The sequence below is a fragment of the Carlito syrichta genome, unplaced genomic scaffold (assembly GCF_000164805.1).
Source record: "Carlito syrichta isolate Samal-C Ts95f unplaced genomic scaffold, Tarsius_syrichta-2.0.1 Scaffold287711, whole genome shotgun sequence".
Lineage (NCBI taxonomy): Eukaryota > Metazoa > Chordata > Mammalia > Primates > Tarsiidae > Carlito > Carlito syrichta.
Window position 1 is genome coordinate 110,723 of NW_007231807.1, and position 7,506 is coordinate 118,228.

Consider the following 7,506-nt stretch of genomic DNA (forward strand, 5'->3'; position numbering starts at 1 on the left):
AGGACGAGCCTGCCTCTGTCTTCCTGCCCGAGACGAGACGTGGCTTCAGCTGTAAAGGGATTTTATTTTCCAGCTGTATGTGAGTGGGCTGTCGCTAGAGGGAAGCCAGAGTCCATCTGCGGCCGAAACTAGAAAGTTTAGGCAGGTGGAGCAGAAAAAAGAAAAGAGGGCGTGTCTGGAGCCTGGTCCCACCCGCAGGAGGAGCGACGGCGGCTGCTGGCGACAGACACACCTCCACGAGGCAGGCGCGGCCGGTGCGGTGGCCGCTGCCGGCGCCTCCTAAGCGAAGGGGTTCGATGCGTACTCTGGGGATGCGCACACATCCCAGTTACGTAAGTGGTGCCCAAAGGCTCCAGGTAAATACACCAGAGTGACGACAGTGTTACGCCGGGGTTCCAGATGGTTTGTTTTGTTTGAGTCGGGGTCTCACTGTGTTGCCCAGGCTGGAGTGCGGTGGCACCGTCACTGCTCACCGCAGTCTCGAACTCCTAGGCTCAGGCTTTCCTCCTGCCTCAACCTCCCTGGCGAACTACAGGCGTTTGCCACCGCGCCCCCCCCCCCCCCCCGATGTCTTTTGTTTGTTTCGTTTTTTAGAGACGGGATTTCAAGCGATCCTCCCTCCCATGTCAGCCTCCTAAGTAGCTGGGATTGCAGGCGTGAGCCACAGCACTTGGCCGATTTTTATTTTTAAAATATTTGTACTTCCAAGCTGTTCTAATAATATTTTTTTCATGAGAATGACTGCTTTTTGAAAAACTACCTTTGCTTTATGAGGTAGAGTCCTGAGATTTGTGAACAGCTCTCTGAAACACAATGGGAGAAGTGTAAAGGACTAGAAAACTACAGGAAAGAAAACTTTTGGTGAGGCCTTATGTAAATCAAGGCATCTATGTGTGCAACCGCATCTTTGAATTTTTGGATACTTAGATCAAAAGCATTACTTGAATCCTGCACTATTCTTTCTTAACTCTAAGTACATAAATGAGAGAGAAAGAGAGAGAGAGAGAAAGAAATTTTTCATTCAAAGATGTCTTAGAATTATCTGCCCTATGCTTAAGACACTGTAAGGCAATGATGCCCAGGGAGCTCTTCATTCTTCCCTTTTTCTTAAGAAATTGAGCTATTGTGCAAAATTGAGCCATGTGCAAAATTACATTAAGACTCGATGTGGAGAAATACCAGTGTGTGTGTTGGTTTTGTTGTTGTTTTTTAGGGTCTGGATATCAGATTATCAAGTCAAACTGTACAAAATCTTTAACAGCATAATAATGTGAATTTACCTGAGCTGCAACATTTTTTTTTTTAGGCCCTTCAGTGACTGGATTATGAGGGACAATAGAAAGTTCTAAGAAAGGCAATGATAATTATTAGAGGAAGAAAAACAAGTCAAATACAGGCCTACTTATTTACAGCTATTAATAGGTTAACAGTATAAATGATCAGCAAAACACGGTAAACCAAATCAGCAAACATAGTGAGTAGATTATCTCACATTAATATTGTCTCACGTTACTTTTATGTCGTGTTTCAGTCAGAGTCCCCTTTTTTTGCCCATTACAAAGACCTTGGCATACTTTGCCTGTTAATACTCCTCTTTCCTGTTATTGCTAAAGGTTTTATTTCACCTTTTTTGTTCTGGTTATTTTTGAAACAGGGTCTCTCTCTGTCCCCCAGGCTGGAGTGCAGTGACAAAATCATAGCTCACTGTCACCTCAAACACCTGGGCTCAAGCGATCCTCTTACCTCAGCATCCTGAATAGCTAGGACTACAGGTACATACTACCATGTATATATAAAATTCCACATAATATTCTTTTATAGAGACAAAGGAACTACTGCAACATAATTCTAATCTGTCCTGATCATTACTATATCAAGGTCGGGGTGGTTGTGGAAATGGCTGCCCCTCATGGATGTGGTACATTGTGGAGAATTTATTAGCAGTAATAAAGTTGACAAATTGTTGGTCTGCTTTTTATTATCACATGCACTGGCTATTCCAACCTGGGTCAGTCATGCGAAATTTTTCCCTGCTGGATCAATGTGCTCCACAGTCATCCTCTCCCCCTTTCACCCCCCTCTCCCTCCCATGTCACTGATCTTGATGATATAATTGATACTATAAATAAGTACTGATTAATTAAAATATAAGCACTGTGTTGCTCAGGCTGCACTTGAATTCCTCTGGCCTGGGTCTTCCAAAGTGTTGGGATTACAGGCACGAGCCACCACACCCAGTTTATTTCGCCTTTTAAGAAAAGAAACTTGTCACTTGGGCACAGTGGCTCATGTCTGCAATCCCAGGACTTTGGTAGGCCGAGGCAGGAGGATTGCTTGAGCCCAGGAGTTTAAGACCAGCCTAGGCAACACAGTAAGACCTCATCTCTACCAAAAAATCAGAAAATTAGGCGAATGTGGTGGCACTTACCTATAGGCCTAGCTACTTGGGAGGCTAAGACGGGAGAAGCACCTGAGCCCAGGAGATCGAGGCTGTGGTAAGCCATGCTCATGCCACTGCACTCCAGCCTGGGCTACAGATTGAGACCCTAACTTGAAAACAAAAACCAAAACTTTGTGCTTATATTTTAATTAGTCAGTTATTTGTACTTATCAATTATATCATTAAGATCAGTGGATGGGAGGGAGAAAGGGAAAATTTTGCATGACTGACCCGGTTTGGAATTGCCAGTGCATGTGGTAATAAAAAGCAGACCTACAATTTGTCAACTTTATTTTGGTTATTATTCTCCACAATGTACCATACCCACTAGGAGCAGCCATTTCCACAACCACCCCGATCTTGTAATAGCAATGATTATGATAGATTAGGATTATGTTGGGGTAATTCCTTAAATACCTTGTTGAAATTCCTCATTTTTGATGAACTTCACAGTTATTAGGAGTATTGCTCTAGCATTCTGTGGACTGTCCCTCACTTAGAATTTGTCTCATGTTTTTCTTATAATTAGACAGTTGCTAATAGTGTTTTGGAAGGAAGACCACAAAGGTATAAAGTACCATTCTTATCACTGCATATCAAGGGTGCATCTATCAACACGACTTATGGCTGTTGATGTCAACATTAATCAGAGGTTGAGGTCAAGTTTTCCATTGTAAAGTTACTTTTTTCTCTCCCTTTTCATATTGTTCTCTTTGGAAGGAAGTCACTGTGTATAGCCAACATTGAAGGGTTGGAAAGTTATGCTCCATTTCCTTGAGCAGGGAATGTTTACAAAAATCATTTTAAACTCTTCTGCCTTGGGAGGCTTATCTCCATATTTCTTAATTTTATATATATTTTTTATTTTTATTTTTTTTTAGAGACAGAGTCTCACTCTGTTGCCCAGGTTGGAGTGCAGTAGCATGCTCATAGCTCACTGCAGCTTTGAACTCCTGGGCTCAAGTGATCCTCCTGCCACAGCTTCCTGTGTAGCTAGAAGTATAGGTATGTGCCACCATGCCCTGCTAATTTCTTAAAATTTATTTTTTGAAGAGACTGGGTTTTGCCACATTGCTCAGACTGGTCTCAAACTCCTGGCCTCAAGTGATCCTCCTGCCTCAGCTTCCCAAAGCACTGGGATTACAGGTGTGAGCCACCACATTCTGTCAATTTTATAGTTTTATCTCTATTTTTCTGCCTGTAGTTTCTTCAGGTCTGTCTTTCAAGTCACCAACTCTCTTCAGCTCTGTTCTGTCTCTGTTAAGCCAATGTTTGCCTAAATTATTTATTTCTAAAAGTTTTATTTTGTTCTTTTACACATCTGCCTGATTTTTCTTGGTGTTCTTTTCCCTTGTTTTTAATTCTTTCTATTTTTCTTTAATAATTTTAATCATATGAAATAACAGGGGGTCTAATCTTAATGTTTGTCAGTGTTTGCTCATGGTGAGTCATTCCTTGTGTTTTTTATAATTTTGGATTGTGAGTTCATCTTTTGTGAAACTTTAGCTGTAGGAATATTGTGCAACCTGATTAAGGGTGTATTGCTTCAGAGAGCTTTTGGTATTTGTTTCTGACAAGTGCTGCATGGTATTACAACATCTGTTGTGGAGAACTAGTCAATGATCCACCTAGCTTCTTTTTTTTCTGAGGAGTCCTTCCCCATCTATTTGGTTTTAGGAATGACTTCCTTAGCACATGAACCGTGTTGGTGTCCACAGTTGATTTATGAAATAGGAACAGAGCATGCCATCCAAGCTAGGATAGTTTTTCCCCTGGGAATTTGGAATTAATACCAGAAGAAAGAGTTTTTTTTGTTTTGTTTTTTGGATGGCCTGCAAAGCAGAGAAAGATGCTATACACTGAGAAAGAAGAGCAAAATAGGTGCACAGAGAGGACGTAGAGGAGAGATGGAGCCAGAGGCACCTGTCCTGGTTCTGCTCTATTATCAAGGTGTGGAGGTAGCCCAGTCATTGCAGTTTTCTTTTTCCTCCTTGCTAAAGTTACTTTGAAGTTGTTTTCTTTTTCTTGCAACCAAAACTCCTTACTAGCACAAACTTGGCCTAGAAAGACTGCTCCTTGGATCTCAAATGATGTTTCTCTTTAACTGAAAGGTGATCACGGAGTTTGGTCTTGCTGTGTTGTGTGTCTGGGAATAAGGGTGGGACCCGACATCGTCTCCACAGCTTCCATTAACCAAGGATGATTCTGCCCGGTGCTGGTGGCTGCGGATGGCCTCATCTTGCATGGAGCCCTAGGAAAATCTCTGGACTTGTGTACTGCCCCTATTTAAGGATTTCCTGTCTTCCAAGTTGACAGATCAACCACAGACATTACTATAAGAAAAATGCATGGGTTTCTTTCCTGAGGGGCAGGCAGATCTCTAGAGAGCAGTTAAATCGGGCAGGAGCTTTTCATTCTTCCTTAGTCATTTCTTTGAATCATATAAAGGAAGGGCCTGACAGACTTAGGGTTTTATAAGTCTATGTGCACCTTCCCACCCTCTGACATTTTTTTCCCTCCTCAATTCCACTTCTTTTCTTTCAGGTCCCCAGTGTCGTGTCTCCTCACCTCCTTCTTAGGTTTTGCAAACTTGAGGGTCTCAAGCCTCCACTGCTTTGTCAGAGCTGCTCCAGAGTGGGCTGGAGAGGATGTGAGTCTGGGTTGTGGTTTGGATTTTGAGTCTGGTTCTGTCATTTACATGATACATGAGCTTGGATAAGCTACTTGACTTTTTTGTCCTTCAGTTTCGTTGCCTATAAAATGGGAGTATAATAATGATACCTACTACATGGGGTTGTCATGAGAATTAAATGAGTTAACCTACACAAAACAAATAGCTGCAGGCACACAGTAAATGCTCAGTAAATCTTAGCTACACCATTGTGGTTACGCTGGTTCCAATTCTCCACGAGTGAGGACAGAGGTGGTTGTTCAGTTCAGCAGCAAACTTGCTGTTTTCTTTCTTGTTGGCCTACACAGCAGGAACACCACCAACAGGGCACTAACATCCTATGTGGAAAAGTCTTCTTACCAAGATTTGGGCTCTGTCACTTGAAAAACAATAACCCAGGCCATCACTAAAACACTCTTGACTATTTATGGGTCTGGTATATCACGCTGCAAATGGTTCTCTTTTAGTCTTACAGGTTGAAAAAGTTCTGTTAAATTCCTAATTGCCTTCACTACTCTCCACCCCCAGCAGAGCATGGTTTCCCATTCAATCCACCACCATAACACAGCATCTTTGAGCCTTGTCCATCGACACAACCTCATTTGTGTAGCACCAGTGATGGGCTCACTAACTACCAAGGATATTTGTTCCATTGCCAGACACAGGGATTTATTAGAAGATTCTTTGGTAAATGTAACGAAAATGAATTCCTTTATTTCCACCCCAGGCTTTGACTTTGCCTTTAGAGTAAATGCTACTGAGCTATGCTCCCTTTGGGTACATTGCTTGTTTTCTATACGATATGCAGGTTTAAGGAACCTCAGCTCCCATCGTGTCCTCTTTGCCAATCAGTTCCATTCACGCTAGTAAAAGTAGAATTCAGAGGAGCCCAAGCCTCTTTAGCTGCCTGTGTTTTAAATGTGCCCCATCTCATTCCACAGTGACGGAACCATGGTTACCTGCAGTCAGGCCCCAAGTTGTGCTCAGGTTTTGGGTGTTTGTGGGCTTTGCTTACTGAAAGGTATGAGCATTTTCAGCTTCAGCTGGGACTGTTCTTTCCAGGTAGGCACCTTCACAGAGCTCATTCATTGACCCCAATGACAATGACTTCTACAGTTCCATCAGATGTCCTTGCTTCTCGTTCACATCCTCTGTAAGGACATTTATAAACACCATTCACATTTGCAGCATTATGTTCCATGCTGCCCCTTCTATGTGTCTGATAGATCTGACTCTCTGAGACACAATAGACTTTTTTCTGAGTCAGGGTCTCACTCACTGTCTTGCCCAGGCTGAGGTGCAGTGGCTTGATCACAGCTCCCTACAACCTCAACTTCCTGGGTTCAAGTGATCCTCCTGCCTCAGTCTTCAAAGTAGCTGGGACTGCAGGCATGTGCCACCACACTTGGCTAATTTAAAAAAATTTGTTTAGAGACAAGATCTTGCTACATTGCCCAGGCTGGTCTCAAGTAATCCTCCCATCTCAGTCTCCCAGAGTGCTAGGATTACAGGCATGAGTCACCATGCCCAGCCACAAAGTAAACTAACTGCTGCATTTTAGTCCTTGGTTCTTTCTCATCATATCTTGGATATAACTGTGAGATTGTACTTCTTTATGTTAAAATATCCAAGTCACATGTTTATGCATGTGCCATGCAATGGCACACCGTTATTGAACCCATTTTTCCATTAGTGCACTGGAGAATTACTAGAACCCACCTCTTGCCGGCCTCTGCATGAAGTTTCTCACTCTGTGTCAGGTCAGTGCGTTTCCTGCTAAATGCTCCTTCCAGGTACCGGGAACATATTTCTTCTCTTTCTAGGAACTCAATATTCTGGTTCTATATGGCGTGCTCCATTAAATCAAAGCTTTCATGTTGACACTATCTTTATTCATTGCCAGATACTGAGTTATTTGCTCCCACTTCAATAATTGAGAGAGGGTGGTGATTGGTATATTTGATGGGCCTTAGAAGGCTGGTTAGAGTTGCTCATCTTCATAAAGCAACCAGTCCCCTCACTCAAAAACCTTCAGTGTTTCTTTGCAAGGTAGAAGGCAAATTCTCAGGCCTGAGTTCCTTGGTACCTGGCCCCTTTCTCCTTCTTCAAGGTCAACAGTGTAGTGTCTTCAAGTCTCTGTCACTGGCCTCTGCTTCTGTCCTCATGTCTTCTCTGACTCTGACACTGTTGCCTACCTCTTTCCCGTATTAAGACCCTCGTGATTACATTGGCTTCACTGGGTTAATCCAGTATAATCTCACCCTCTCAAAGTCTGCAAAGTCCCTTTTGCCATGTAAGGCAACATCTTTACACATCCTGGGGGTTAAAAACATGAACAGATTTGGGGGGCTGTTATGTCTGCCACACCCACGCATTCACATGGTGCAGGGCCACT